This window comes from Microtus oregoni, unplaced genomic scaffold (assembly GCF_018167655.1).
Source record: "Microtus oregoni isolate MIOR12 unplaced genomic scaffold, Mior012 000081F_ref0000091, whole genome shotgun sequence".
Lineage (NCBI taxonomy): Eukaryota > Metazoa > Chordata > Mammalia > Rodentia > Cricetidae > Microtus > Microtus oregoni.
The window spans coordinates 4,820,985-4,837,483 of NW_024544541.1; the positions used below are offsets into that span (position 1 = coordinate 4,820,985).

Sequence of the window (16,499 nt, forward strand, 5' to 3'; positions counted from 1 at the left end):
AATTTATGAAATAGAGATAAATAGAATACAAAGAATAATTAAAACAAAGTATAGATTTTTTGTAATAATAAATATGATTGACCAACCATAGTAAACTAATCAAGGGAAAGAGAACTCAGATCAAAAACTCTTAAGACCAAAATAGAATTATCATCACAGGTATTTAAAAAAATTCAGAAAATCATTAGCGCAATCCTTAATAGATCATATCCCATTGAGTAAGAAATGATAAGATAAATGGATGAATTTTAGATGCATATTATTTATCAAAATTAAACATTAGAGATAAATAACTTAAATCTATGACAAGCATCAAGATTGATATAGAAAAAAATCCCCCAGTAGAAACAGTTTTGGACCAGATGCATTCATTGTACAAGTCTACCAGACCTTCAAAAGAGAACTAACATCAAAGCCTTTCAAACTATTTCATAAACTAAGAAAGTTGGAAATGAAACTGTATGAGTCACCTTTCTGTTGCTCTGATAGGCAACCTATGGAAGGAAGAATTTATTTGAACTTGTGGTTTCAGAGAGGTAAGAATCTGTCATGGTGGGGAGGCGTGACAATCTGCAGCAGGCATGGTGGGAGGAACAGGATGCTGAGGGCTCACATCTTGAACTCTAGTCAGGAGGTAGAAAAAGCAAACTGGAAATGGTGCAAGTCTTTAAACTCGCAAAGCCTACATCCAATGACTTAACCTCCTTCAACAAGACCATGCCTTCCAAACCTCCTCAAGAATTCCATCATCTGGGGACCAAGTGTTAACATACCCAAGCCTGTGGAAGGGGACATTCTTTTTCAAAACACTACAATTATTGAACTCTTTTATGAACTCAGCATTATCCCAATAGCAAAACTTGATAAACTCACACAATCAAATTATATACATCAATTTTGGGGAGAAAGATGACATTTCTATTGTTGAGATGGAATATTGAAGTTGCCCACTGTTAATATACTGGGATTAATATGTAACTTTATATCTAGTAATATTTGCTTTATGAAGTTGGGGGTAGCTGTATGTAGTGTGTGTATGTTTAGAATTATAATATCCTATTCATGAGTTGTTCTTTTATTCAGGAAGAAGTGTCCATTATCTCTTAGTATCAGTTTTGGTTCCAGACTATTTTTTTCATAGTAGAGTAGCTATAGTGAAGTCCTCTTGTTTTTTAGTTCCATTTACTTGGAATAATTTTTCCATCTTATCACCCTAAGATGTTTGTTTATTTTCTATGATTAGGTGTGTTTTTCTTGAGGGATCAAGGAGACCAATCCTATTTTTTCTCTTTCATAAAAGTTATCTATCACATTGTGTGTTTATGATGTGTCTGCGAGTGCACACTGTGTGCTTGTGGAGATCAGAAGACACCTTTCAGCAACTGGGTCGTCTTGTTTCTGCCACACTGAGTGCTCCAGGAGAGCTGGTCCATGAGTGTCAGGTGACTATCTCTGCTTCCGGTTTCATGAAAGGAGTGATAGTATTTCAGGTGCATGCCACTGTATTTGAGTTTTTTTAATGGGGTATCCAGGGATTGATCCCAGGTTTACAGGTTTGTGTACCAATCGTTTTACCTGATGCACCACATCACCATCCTGGATAACTTTTTAAAATTACTTTTATTTACATGTGCATCTGTTTGCATGTCACAGTGCATGTATGAAAGCAGAGGAGAAGTTTAAGTACTTGAATTTCCTCTTTTCTCATCATGTGAGTCTTAGGGATTGAACTCTTGCCATCAGCCTTCACCCCAAGTACCTGTTCCTGTTAAACCATGTCACCAATCCTAAACTGATGATTTTTTTAACCAGAAAATTCTTTGCAAACCTCTGCATCCTAGATGGGGTACTGGATAGTGGGAAGATAGTGAGCCAAGAAGTTGGGAATGAGATGTGTTTTCCTCACCCTAATAGACTCTGGTGGGGAAAGGGGACATTTCTCATGTGATGCAGTTGAAGGGCCTGCACATTAAGACTGTATAACCCATGTCAACCCTCTTCCCTGGATTCCCCAGTTGCTGGGATGTATGAGTCTCATAACACTGTGAGAAACCCACCTCTCAAATCTACTGTTGTCTGAGGTTTTCTGTCCTGCCTGGTCCCCCCAAAGAAATCACACAGAGGTCTACATTAGTTATAAACTAATTGACCTAGTATCTCAGGCTTCTTATTAACTCTTATAACTTATATTAGCCCATTATTCCTATCTGTGTTAGCCACATGACTCAGTACCTTTTTCAATGAGGCAGTCATATCCTGCTTCTTCTGTGGCTGGGCCAAGATTGTGGGCCAAGCTTTCCTCTTCCCAGAATTCTCCTGTTTTCATTGACCCACCTCTACTTCTTGTCTGGCTCTCCCACCTATACTTCCTGCCTGGCTACTGACCAATCAGCATTTATTTAAAATATAATTGATGGAATACAGACAATTGTCTCACACCAATCCACCTTGGTGGGCGAGATATGATTTTCTGTTCTTTTGTTCCCCAGGAAACAAGTACCTCTGTTCTTTTTGGATGGCTTATGTGGCTATCTGGAGTACAGGTCAGTTCAAGAGCATGCTTGAAGCACTGGGTTGGAAGATGCAGTGTATAAAAGCAGCTTAGCTGTTTCTTTCAGAGCTTTTGAAGTTAGTTCTTCAGGACAGCAGCTCCTAAGGGTCTTGGGGCCATGGCTGTCCTGTGGCTGCTACTGCTGGGTGGACTGACCACATTCTTCCTGGTACACTTTGTATGGGCTGTGGTTAAGCATTTTCTCACAACAGAAGTTCCTTCCTCTTTAAAGCATCCAGTCAAGTTGAGAGTCATGCATTGTTTTGTGCTCTTCCTCATGGCCTTGGTGAGTTTGCTTTTGGGGACACCACGGATTGGGGGTGCTGTTTGTATCTTATTGTTTCTTCTATTTTCATTTCCCTTTTTCTAGATTCCCACTAGAGAGAATCTGAGGAATTTCAGAATCATAGGAATTTCCTATGTTTCCTCTTTCTTCCCCTGTTCTCCCTGTTCCTTTTTTTCTTCTCACTCATATTTCCTTTCCTTCCTTCCTCACCATTCCCTTTATCTTTTTTTTTCCTTTGAGATAGTCTCACCATATAGCCCAGCCCAGCCTTGAGCCCACTGCTTCCACCTCCCAAGTGCTGGGATTACAGGCTGCATGACACACTCGCCTCCTGGGTTCTTTTCTGGGGATTGCAGTGAATTTCAGATGGCGTTGCTGCCCACTAAGCGCTCATCATCTGAGAGGTTCCACCAATACCTTCAACCACAGCTCCATCCTCTTCTTTCTTCCCATCTGCCTGACTGCAGGTGCTTTTGGCATCAGTGTGAGAGACCCTGAGACCATAGATTAGCTTGTTCAACTTTGTCCTGGGCACAGGGCAGGCATTGTTTACAGGGCAAATCATGCATGTGATAATCACTCAGCCTTTCAGCATGGCTTCCCTGGAAAGCTGAGCTCTGTGCCAGGGTTGGGGCTTGAGATTGGGGTCAGGGATCAGCACCTGCCAACAAGTGCAGCACATATAAAAAGAATATGGGAGACAGGCAATTTGAAAAAATCTGATGCTCCCATACTGGGGTGCGGGGATACTTGGTAGGGGCCAAACAGAACAGTTAATACCCCAGGGGATTGTTTAAAGGGAAGAGGTTGGAGAGAAGGGGTGGGAAGCACTCAACCAAGCAATCTGATGAGCATTTCTGCTTGGCTCTCATTGGCTGTGAGAGCCTCTTGTTTAACCTGTGTTTCAGAATCCTCATGGGAACAAGGGCATTTTTTCTGATCAGGTAGGTGGAAGTATTAGATTTCAAGTCATAAATCTTCCTAGGCTCTGATAAGTGGTGAAAATGTATGTTCCTATGCTGTTGGGATTTTTCACGAGGAAAAATGGAACGTGTTGGGGAAGTAAAAAGACTGAGAATTTCAGGCTAGGCTAGAGCCCAGCACCAAAAAGAGGGCTCTGCATCTCCAAATGCCCCTCAAGCACCTGGATATTTCTATTCATTAGAGCCTATTTATTCATGGCCCCCAAATTCTCTGAGTTTTGATCATACTGTAAGAACAAACTGACCAGGGTGCTTGCTGCAAGATAGTGTCTTCTAGACACGCCAGGGAAGCTGCACCCATGAAATCTCAGCTATGGTTGATAAGATTTGACTGCCTAGATAAGGCCTGCACATTAGCAATACCAGGTGCCGTGCTGATATGGGTGGGGGAAATTGCACAAAACCTCAATGTTAGATGAAGAGCTACAGGTAAGCAACAGCTGCATAGAGAGGGAGGATCCGTTTTCTCCAGGGCGAGCTCTGTGCTGGGTCATCTAACCCCAAGTGGTCAGCCCTAAAACATGTCCATAACAGCAATGCTAAGTGGACACAGTAGGTGGTATATACACATGCAGCATGCATGTGGTGTATGTGTAACATACTAATTAAAGAGGTGATAAATTTGAGAGGGAGTGAGAGGGAACAGGGACTAGAGAGCTAGAAATGATATAAATGATATCAATACAGTACTCATGTATGAAATTCTCCAAAATTTAAGCAGAAAGAGAGAGAGAGAGAGAGAGAGAGAGAGAGAGAGAGAGAGAGGATAGCCCCCTAAGCTAAATATTCACAGTTGACAGATACTACAGGTTTTCACCTAAGATGAGGTGATGATCTAGGATTGGTCCTGTAGCATGTGCTTCATATAAGAGGACCCTGCCTCTTCTATCCAGTCCAAAGCCCCTCGGGCATGCTGTCCGGGAGGGAGGCGAACAAGAGGAAATCCAGGTGTTTTAATGTACTGAAGATGTGGACGAGAGGATGAGAAGTTTAAGGAGAAGAAAGAAACCTGGAAAGATTCTACAGTTCTCAAAGAAGAGCCTACTCTTGGTCCCAGACAAACACAAATTTGAGAGCCAGAAGCCAAAGGAATGAGCTTTGTAGTTTCCCAATTTCCCCCTCCTCCTTAGGTCACTTCCATGGACGTCAGTTTCGAGTTTGCAGACAAGGGAGTTTGGAGTGCAGTGATAATGCCCAGTGCTTACCAGTTAGCTGACAGTAGGGCTCACACTTGAAATCATGCTTGTTTGATTGCAACCATAAATTCTTTCCAGTTCATCGGTTACATTTTATTGAACAACTCTGAACAAGGCACTTCAACATTGACATGCTTCAGTTTCCCATTTTGTCACAGAGCAAATTCTTGTGCTTGACTTAGAAGGCTCAAGCAAGTTGGTAACAAACAACTTGGGCTAGTACTGACACATTATAGGTACCTGGTAAGCACCTGTTGCTCTAATTTTTGTTGTTAGCCCACCATGGTGCTCTCCTTATGACAAAGAAGTACCCTAAGCATGAAGTCCATAGAGGATAGAATCCAGTGACTGTGAGCATTAGGCACATACACTGTGAGACCCTGCAATGTTTCCTGAAACATAGCTATAATTTATATTAGCAAAGATATATCAGAGTGAGCATATTAGCTTAAAATCAAATTGGAATGGTCAGTGAATTGGTTCACTGGGCAAAAGCTCTTGCCACGAAACCCGATGAACTGAGTTTAAACCATGGAATCCACATGGTGGAAGAAGACAACTGACTCTAAACTGTCCCCTGACAACCTTATATATGCATCACCCCTTTCTTCCAAATCAATAAATCAAAACAGGGCCACAGAACCCATTTGGGGAGTGTGTGCAGGCCTTTTTATCCCTGTGTTAGGGGCCATATCACATCCTTAGTTATCATATGACTTCTTCCAGTCAATGACACACACAGACTAAGCGTCCCCCATATCCCAACGCTGTGGGTAGCGGTGAGTTGACACTGCTAAGGAACTATCTTTGCTATCTCAGTCTGGGTACAGTCGTCCAGAGAGCAAAAGATGGTCAATGTTTTGGTTTCCTTTATTTTGCTGCGATGAAACACTCTGACCGTAAATGATTTAGGGGAGGAAAGGATTTATTTCAGGCTGCAGCCTCCAGGTTGCTGTTGATCACTGGAGTTAGGACAAGAACTCAAACAGTAATTTGAAGAAGCAGAAACCATAGAGGAACACTGCTTGATGGGTTTCTCAAAAGATCATGCTTATTCAGCTTTCTGATATAGCCCAGGCCCATTTGGCTAGGGAATGGTAATGCCTATAGTGGGCTGAACCACCCTTTAACATCAATTAGCAATCAGGACAATATCACCCAGTAATCTCCTCGGAACAATCTGATCTTGCAATGTACCAACTGAATCTGTTTTCGGGCAACTTTTGGTTGTGTCAGTTGACAACTAACTGGGACACTGAAGTCAGGGCTATTGCCTGGGACATTCAGTTTTGTCTTTCTTAATGACTAATGGCCACTTAGCCCTAAGCTGGTTTTCCTTCAGGCCAAGTCTTATTTTTTTTTATGTTGCTCTAACAGTACCACAGACCAGGTGATTTACAGACAATAGAAGGTAGTTTGTCTTACAGGGTTTGTTTGGAAAACCCACAAACTAGGTGTCATCAGTGGGCCTTCTTTGTATCATCCTGTGGTAAAAAGACAAGTGTGCCTATGTTCATTTGTCAGAAAATTTCAGCCAAACTCACTCCCCAGGAGACTATGCCAGAGGTAATTATTCCCTTCCCTTCATCATGGATTTAATCCGTACATGGGGCTTCCGTGTCACCACCATTTAAATGATCAATCTTTTAACACTGACAATGACAGCGACATTTCAACATGAATTTAGAGGAAAAGAAATACTTGGGTCCCAACAACATCATCATCCAGTGGAGGTCTTTTAGGAAGAAAAGTATGAACTGCCTTCCTCATATGAAAGAGTTCACAGTCAGTTGTATGCCCATGAGACTGTTGTACATGTAGGAGGCAGGTGAGAAATGGTGACTATGTTTGAACTATGGTAAGTAGTTGCAGCATCTACCTTCTTGCTCTACAATCCCCTGCCCTCACCCCTTCATTTTCCTCCAACAGGGGAACACACTGGAGAAGCTGAGAATTTGCACTATGAACAAGTTTGTTCAGTTTTTTGGTGATATAGGGGCCATAAAAAAGGACCCTACTGTGCATGTGTGTAACCAACATGCGTTTTGGGTCAATCCCTGTGAGACTGTTCCAGCCCAAGGCGATGTCCTCCCAACTCCGGAGAGGCATCATCTTCTACCATGGAGGGGCTGCTATCTTTGGTAGCCTAGGTAAGTAGCTTCCACGTGGGACAGGAGAGGAAGGACCCCATGACAGGCAGAGTCTTGTACACATTCCTATGAGGACCTCTTGGGGTGGGGAGAGTCAAAACAAGTGGAAGTTAGAACTTCTCTTAGAGACTGTAGACGGAAAGACCGGGGATCAAATCAGCCAATCATGTAGTAATCTCCATGGCAATATTTTAGTCTGTGTCCAGGTTGGGACAGCAATGTCTGAGTGGAGCTATTCTGGCACTGGGTGTCACTCCCTCTTTCCCACTCACAGCACTGGTTATTCCTGTGTTTCCCCCCCCACCACCACAAAGGCCTCATACTTACATGCATCCCTGAGCTCATCTGGATTGCTGTTGTGAGAATCTATCCACCTCTCCAGCTCTGCTTTCCCACAGTGGTGGACTAGATCCACTTTCCATAGTTCCCTTTAGTCTTCTCTCCCTAGAGAAGGGCCCTTAAAAACACACTATAGAACCCACTCCTGCTACACTTCAGCCTTTCCCATGCACCTTAATGTCTCTCCCATTTGGTCATTTTGACTTCTCCTTGCTCTTGATATATGGAAGCACGTGAAATTCTCTGAACTTCAGAGAGGGGATGTCAGCCATGTTCATTATGGTAGCTGCTATTCATGGGGCTGCGGCATTGCTAAGTTCTGTGTGTTCTCATCGCAACTGGTCCACGCTGGACCTTCTATTGCAGACACATACCACAACCTGTGCAGTTTTCTGGTCCGGGAGACAGACTCAGTATTGCTATCAGTGGGGTAAGTGGCCTGAGAGTCCTGGGACTGTTGATGACTTCTCCATTGGAGGCAGCATTTATAGTGTGGGTTTTTTTTTAAACTAAAGATCTCCAAAAGAAGCCCAGGGATGCTGATTCTCTTACACATGGTCCCATATACATGGGCACACTATGATCCAAACAACAGAAGTCTGAAGAGATGCCCCCAACTTGCAATGCAAATATGAGATTAGAGAGTACCATGCCCATATCAAGGCTGGGTGAGGCAATCCAGTAAAAGAGAAAGGATCCCAGGAGCAGGCAAAAGAGTCAGAGACATCCCCACCCCTACTTTTAGGAGCCCCACAAAAGCCCCATGATAAACAAACACAGCATGTATGCAGAGGGCCTAGGGCAGACCCATGTAGACTCCATGATTGCTGCTTCAGTCTCTGGGAGCCCCTATGAGCCCTGTTTGTAGATTCTGTGAGCAGTGTTCTCCTTAACCCCTCTGGCTCTTATGATCGATCGTTCCTTCCCCTCTCTGCGGGTTCCCAAGTTCCACATAATGTTTGGCTGTGATCTCTGCATCTGCTGGAGGAAGCGTCTCTGATGATGATGGGGCTAGACACTGTTTTCTTTTTTGTTAGTCATGTTTGGTTCTATCCTAAGTCTCTGGGCTATCCAGATTCCTGTTCCAGGCAGTGTCCAGCATGGGCTCCTTCTCATGGCTTGGGCTTCAAATTAGACCAGTCACTCTCACAATGACTATTAAAGTCTATGTTAGGAAAAATCTTAATACGAGCCACTCTGCCAATACAAAAAACTCCAATTAAACCAAATTAGACCAAATCAAATGCTTGTGTTTAATTAATGACGTACTCCCAGGTGGCCGGGAGCATGGCAGGGCAAACACAGAGGAAAGCACACGTGCAAACCCAAAACCACGTGTTTCTTTTCCCCATCCCCACAAGCCTAAATACCCTGTGGGAATGGTCCTGACCCTCTCTGGGAAGGGGTCAGTGCTTGGCAGGCTGGGAGTTGAAGTCCAAGCGCTTGGCAGTCTGGGGTAACAGTTCCAACTCAATATTACATTCTAACCTCTTTGGATATTGGGGTGTCAGAGGGCTGGGGTCTCACTTTTGACCAAACAGTCTAAACTTGTAAACTTTTCCTCAGAAAAACAGTATGATTGAGATTTTCACAGCAACAACCCTACTCTTGGCACCAGCTCCACATTAGTTGCTTTAATAGAAACTCTCTGAGTATAAACAATTTAAGAAAGAAAGGGTTTATTTTGGTTTATGGTTCCCAAGGGTCAGAGGCCATAAGGGCAGGGGAGGGAGGGATGGTAGTAGGAAACGAAGGAACACATCTCACTTGTATTTCTGTTGCTTTAATAGAAACTCTCTGACTATAAACAATTTAAGAAAGAAAGGGTTTATTTGGGTTTATGGTTTCCAAGAGTCAGAGGCCATAAGGGCAGGGGAGGGAGGGATGTCAGCAGGAAAACGGGGCAACACATCTCACCTGTGCATGGAAAGCAGAGGAAACCAAAACGGGAAGCAGGGTGAAGCTATGGACTCTTAGAGTCAGCCTTCAGTGACGTACTTCCTCTGTCAAGGCCACATCCCCCAGAGGTTATAACCATCCCAAACACCAGCACTGAGACCAAGTGTGTTTAAAGACACGAGTCTATGTGGGCATTTCTCATTCAACTATCTTATGTAGTTTCAAAAAGTCTATGTGTTTTAGTCTTAGCAGACCTCGGCAAATGAATAGCTATATCCATGAGAATCTTACATTGTTCCTCTTGTAGCAGTCCCAAGAGTCCCTCCAGTAGACTATTAGGGCCAGGGTCTCTCCTCTGGCGTTGATAAAAGTGGCAGGGAGAGTCTGATGCACGATGTTCAAAACAGTGCTGGCTGGGCTGCAAGGGTGAGAGCTGGAGCTGTGAGTTAGTGGCGAGTGGCCATGGATGTCCGAAAGCTTTCTCAAGGTGTACGTGGTGCTCAACGTGCCCAGTACAGGCACAAGAGTAGTCCAGTTGGTTGTGTGACTATTAGTCACTTCCTCATGGCAACCAGGGCAACAAGGAAGAGTTTAAGAGCTCTCAAATAGGAGGTAAAACTACCCCCTTATCATACTTTTAGCTTAACTACAGAAGAATAAACATCGAAAGGAATGTTTATGAACAGACCTTAGTATTAGCATCAATATCAATTTGAAGGGTTTCTAGCTGTAGTTCTAACAATGATCAACATGTCCCCAGTACATCAGGAGAGGTGTCCCCCGAATCTGTGTCAATAGAAATAGTAGTTCCAAATGACTTTTCTGGGTATTTGGTGGCTGACTTTTTTTTTTTAAGGAGTATTTTTCTTACTTTATTTTTTTTATTATTGATATGTAAGTTGCTTTCTTTTAATTGTTATTTATACATATTTTTAGGAATATAACATTTTGAAGAATTTTTTTGTTAGCTTTTTTTTTTATTGAGAAAAGGAGAAAAAAAAAAACAAGTTTCCACCTCCTCCCAGCCTCCCATTTCCCTCCCCCTCCTCCCACCCTTCTCCCCCTCCCCCCACTCCTCTCCCCCTCCCTCTCCAGTCCAAAGAGCAGTCAGGGTCCCTGCCCTGTGGTAAGTCCAAAGTCCTCCCCCCTCCGTCCCTATCTAGGAAGGTGAACATCCAAACTGGCTAGGCTCCCACAAAGCCAGCACATTAAGTAGGATCAAAACCCCGTGCCATTGTCCTTGGGTTCTCATCAGCCCTCATTGTTCGCCATGTTCAGAGAGTCCAGTTTTATCCCATGCTTTTTCAGTCCCAGTCCAGCTGGCCTTGGTGAGCTCCCGATAGAAAGGCAACAGCTTTGAACTCACCTTATCCTGTGTGTGGTTCACTCATCCGAGAGAAGCATGGTGCGGGCAGGAATGGAGAATCCTGGGTTGAATGAATGACTCTGGGTATGCTCCTCAAGAAAAATGATGGTTACCACGTTTACTTATTAGAAACACTCTGGGGATCGAGTCCGGTTCAGTCCCCTCTGAGAGTGGAGGATGGGGATTGGAATGGCCTCCAGTTATCCCCTTGTGAATAAGCATGCTGTGTTTGCTCCTTCTCCCTTAGGTACCGCAAGCTTCCTCACTACCACCACCCTGTCCTTTTTAATGACTGCCTGAGTGCCACGATCCAGTTCCTGAGAGGCCTGGAAACCTATGGGGTGGACCCCTCTCGGGTGGTGCTCTGTGGAGAGAGTGTTGGAGCTTGGGCTGTGGCCACTATCGTCCAGGTCTTGCTCAGTAGCCCTAGTCTCCCTAAGATCAGGACTCAAATCCCGATTACTCCAATAATCCAGGCCATTAATTTCTGCTTACCATCTCATCAGAAGAGTAAAAATGTCCCATTTCTTACTAGAGAATTCATGATTTTCTGTTTGTGTAAATACCTGGCCATTGACGTCTCTTGGAAAGATGCCATGTTGACAGGTGCTATCATACCTCTGGACAAGTGGAAGAAGTACAGGAAATGGATCAGCTCTGACAACATCCCCAGAAGGTTCTGGAGTCAAGACTTACAGCCCGAGTTTCTTGGATGTTTTAATGAGGCTGCCTATCTAGAAACAAAACACATTTTCGATGTACAAATTTCACCTGTCTTAGCAGATGACAAGACCATTGCTCAGCTCCCTGAGGTATTCCTGGTGACCTGTGAGAATGACATCCTCCAGGACGATGGCTTGCTCTACAAGAAGCGCTTTGAAGACCAGGGGGTCCCTGTGACCTGGAACCATGTGGAGGATGGCTTTCACGGGTGCCTAGTATTGTTTGATTGGAAATTTTTGTCTTTCCCCTGCTCCGTGAAAATAGTCAACACTGTTGTTGGTTACATAAAGAATATATGACAGTTACCCTGAGCTCTGAGTGTAATGAAATAAAAGGTTTCCCGTGCTGTGGGCTTTGCTGAGTTTTGTTCTGGGCAGAGAAGCTCACATCATGCAAAGTCTAAGAGAGCAGGATGAAGTAGAAATCAAAGACCTGGTAGCTTTATAGGAAGGAAAACCCAGCGCATGTGCTTCCAAGGCGAATTAGTCCATGTTCTATCTTACACTGTCATCTGCTGCTGCCATTCAGGGGACAGAAACATCAAAGTGAGGAAATAGGTCTGGGACTTTTGATATGAGATTTAAATTTTCACAATAGCAGCTAATTAAAGATGAAAGACACGAAGATCAAAATAAAAATGAAACTCAATGTATGCAGCTAAATGTGAGGATTGTGCAGAAACAGAATACCAAATTTTCAATAACACCAGAAGAGAAACTACATCTGAGTGTAAATTTAAAGAGGAATTCCAACACAGCATAATCAAGAATTATCTCATAATAGGTATTAATTTAGTCATGGCTTTTTGAATTTTTGAAATATCAGAGATACAATTATTGAGATTTAACCATGGGATACATTTCTCCTGAAAGTCCTCCTTTCCCTTCTCCTGTACTTATTTTTAAGATTTTAAAATCATATACCACCTTCTCTCTCTCTCTCTCTCTCTCTCTCTCTCTCTCTCTCTCTCTCACACACACACACACACACATATGTGCCACATAGGAAAGAGAACATGTGGTTTTGTCTTTTGGATCCTAGTTTAACTCAATATTCTATTTTCCACTTATATCCATTTAAAATGTTTTTACCATTCTATTTTTTTTGATGTCTGGATAAAAATCCATTGTGTAAGGCTGGTAAGGTGGCTTAAAGGGTAAAGGCACTTGTCACCAAGTATGATAACCTGATTTTGATTCCATGGACCCATACGGTGGAAGTAAAAAAAAACCCAACTCCCCCAAATGTCTTCTGACCTCCATCTGTGTACTATGGCAGGTGTCCCTCCCCCAGACACACAATAAATGAATAAGGTAATAAAAAAAACATTCCATTGTGCCTGTGTACCACACTTTTGTTATCTGTTTATCTATTTATGGGCATCCTGCCTGATACCATTTCTGCGCTGCTATAAATAGAGCAGCTATTAGTTGGATGTTCCGGTATCTCTGTAGGTGTATATGGAATCTTTTGGGTGGATGCCCAGGACTGGTATATGTGGGTCATTTGGAAGTTTGGTTTTAAGCTTCCTAAGAAACCTTCACACTGATTTCCCTCATGGCAGTACAAGCTTATACTTCTTCTTCTTTTTTTTTTAAATTGATTTTTATTGATCTTTACATTTATCTCTGCTCCCCTCCCTGGCTCTCCCCTCTCCTCTTCAACCCTCCCCTAAGGTCCCCATGCTCCCAATTTACTCAGGAGATCCTGTCTTTCTCTACTTCCCATGTAGATTAGATCTATGTAAGTCTCTCTTAGAGTTGTCATTGTTGTCTAGGTTCTCAGGGATTGTGATTTGTGGGCTGGTTTTCTTTGCTTTATGTTTAAAAACCACCTATGAGTGAGTACATGTGATAATTGTCCTTCTGTGTCTGGCAGTTTGTACTTCTATTGGCAGTGAGTATTCCTGTTCGTTCATACCCTCTTGGGTATTAGTTATTTATTTATTTTTTTAAATTTGACAAGAGCTATTCTTGCGAGAGTAAGATGAAATCTCAGTATGATTTAATTTTCCTGTCTCTGATGGCTCAAGATTTTGAGCACTTTACCAATTATTTGTTGACCTTTTGTATTTTCTCCTTGAATAATTCTGTTTTGAGCTCCCCAGCCCATCTTTAGAAAATTTTTTCCTTGTTTAATTTTTTTGGGTTCTTTGTATTTCCTAGATATTTATCCTTTATCAGGTTTCCATTTACATTTATGTCATCTGGCAAAGATTTTCTCCCTCTCTGTAGGTGACTTTCTCACTTAATTAACAGCTTCTTCTGCTGTACCCAAGCGTTTTAACTGCGGGAGGTTCTCATTGTTGATAATTGGTCTTCTTTCCTGAGCAATTGTTTCCAATTGATAAGTCATTTCCTATGCCTGTGTCTTGAATAAATTTTCCAACTTGTCCATGAGTTTCAAGCCCTGTATTAAGATCTTTGATCCACCGAGAGTTGATTTTTGTGCAAGCACAGCGATAAGAACCTAGTTTCATTCTTCTACATGAGGATACTGGTTTTCTGGCATCACTTGTTGAAGAGGCTTATCTTTTTTCTGGTAAGTATTTTTAGCATCTTTGTCAAAAGCCAAGTGGCTGTAGGTTCATGGGTTCATATCTGAGTCCTCTAGTCTGTTCCCTGGATCTTCCTGGTTTTTTTTTTTTTTTGTTTTGTTTTTTTGGTTTTTTGAGACAGGGTTTCTCTGTGGCTTTGGAGCCTGTCCTGGAACTAGCTCTTGTAGACCAGGCTGGTCTTGAACTCACAGAGATCCGCCTGCCTCTGCCTCCCGAGTGCTGGGATTAAAGGCGTGAGCCACCATCACCCGGCTCCTGCTTTGTTTTTGTGTCAGTAATAGCACACTGTTTTTATTATCATACTTTTTGTATACTAATAAAAACCTTACTGAGAAAAAACAATAGAAACACTCCCATTAACATCAGTCTCAAAAAATACCTAGGAGTAAATTCAACCAAGCATGTGAAAATCTTTATAATGAAAACTTTAAGTTGCTGAAAATAGAGATTGGGGAAAAGACTAGGAGATATACCTCTCACATTCATGGTTTGGTAGAATTAACATTGTAAAAATGATTATCCTAACAAAAGCAAGTTACAGATTCAATGCAATCCTAAGCAAAATCCCCATGACAATCTCCACAAAACAGAACAAACCATCTTAAAATTCATATGGAATCATAAAAGACCCCAGATAGCCAAAGGAACTCTAAGCAAAAAACAAAACAAAAAAAAAAAACAAGGTTGGAGGAATTAGTATCAGATTTCAAGCTATATTACAGAGATACAGTAATATAAAGAGTATGTTATGGACAAAAATCAGACAGATTGATCAATAGAACAGAATAGAAAATTCAATCACAGATGTCATCTACAGCTTTCTATTTTTGTCAAATGTGCCAAAAATATATACCAAATGAAAAATATACGCCAAATGAAAAATATACACCAAATGAAAAATATATGCCAAATGAAAAATATACACCAAAGGAAAAATATACACCAAACCTCAACAAATGGTGCTGGAAACCAGATGTCCACATACAGAAGAGTGAACCATATCTATAAATACATAAAAAAAAAACCTGACTCCAAATAGATCAAAGGTCTTAATGTGAAACCTGAATTGCTGAAACTTCTAGATCAAAACACAGAACAGCAGAGGCCCCCAAAGAGTAGTTACAGAAAAGGAATTTCTGAAGAGGACTCCATTTGCTCAGTAATTAATACCAACAATTGACAAATGAGATCCCACAAAACTAAAAGGTGTCTGTTCAGCAATGGAAATAGCCAACTGAGTGAAAAGGAAGCTCATTGAAAGGAGATCACTTTTACTGGGTATCCACCCAATAGAGGATTAATGTCCAGCGTGTTCAAAGAACTCTCTACTTAATTTTTGATTGGATAAGCTGTCTGTTGATAAAAATAGAGTTCTGGAGTCTTCTGCTGTTCTTAAGATGGATTAACCTGTGATTTATTTTTACCTCTAGCATATTTGCAATGAAATTAGGGTGTTCATATTGTGTGTGTATATGTTTAGGATTATAATGTACTCTTGATACATTGTTTCCTTAATCAGTATGAAATAAGTTTCTTTATCTCTTCTGACTAGATTTGGTGTAAAGTCAATTTTATAAGTTATTAGAACAGCAATTTCTGTTGCTTCTTAGTTCATTTGCTTGGAATGTGTTTTACATCCTTTTGTCTGTACTTTATGGCACATTTATTGGAGACAACAAATCATTCATTTTAATCCAAACTTCTCTTTTGTGTCATTTGAATGAGGGGATTGAGACCATAAATATTTAGAGTTATTATTAAAATATGTGTATCAGTTCCTGTCATCTTGTTGGCTGTACAGTGTTTGTTTCTTTTTAATTCCTCCAAACTTAACTTTTATTCTGGTATGATTTATTCTTCTATGTGGCCATAAGAGCATGTTTGGCTTTCTGTCCAGTTTGAAGAATTCCTTCAAGGATCTTGTAGAGCTTGTGAAGTTGTCATGAATTCCTTAAGCCTGTTTTTATTGTGAAAAGTTTTGCCTTCTCCTTCAATTATGACTGGTAGTCTTGCTGGGTATAAAATAGTCAGGTTTGATCGCTGTTGTTATTCACCACTTGAAGAACATCATTCCAACCTTCCTGACTTTTATAGTTTCTGATGTGAAATCTGACATTATTCAGACAGGCCTGCATTTATATGTAACTTGTTCTTCCTTTCTGTCACTTTCAATACATTAAATATTTAGTTGTTTAGTGATAATATTGCAAGGGGAAGTTACTTTTTGGTCTTTCCTGTTTGATGTTCTAAACTATTCCTGTGTCTATATAGTTGTTTCTTTATCTAAGTTAGGGAAATTTTCTGCTATGATTTCATTGAAGATATTTTCTATATGTTCAGAAAGAAATTTCTCAGTCTCTTCTATTCAAACTATTTTATAAAACTTTATTGATTCTTTGCAGATTTTACATCATGTATCCTGATCCCATTCATTCCCCTTTCTCTTCAT

The 16,499-nt window shown here is 41.4% G+C and overlaps 1 pseudogene; it reads left to right on the top strand.

Moving 5' to 3' along the window:
• Nucleotides 1-2,669: 2,669 nt before the first annotated feature.
• On the top strand, nt 2,670-11,827 carry LOC121441805 (annotated as a pseudogene).
• The last annotated feature ends 4,672 nt before the right edge of the window (nt 11,828-16,499 follow it).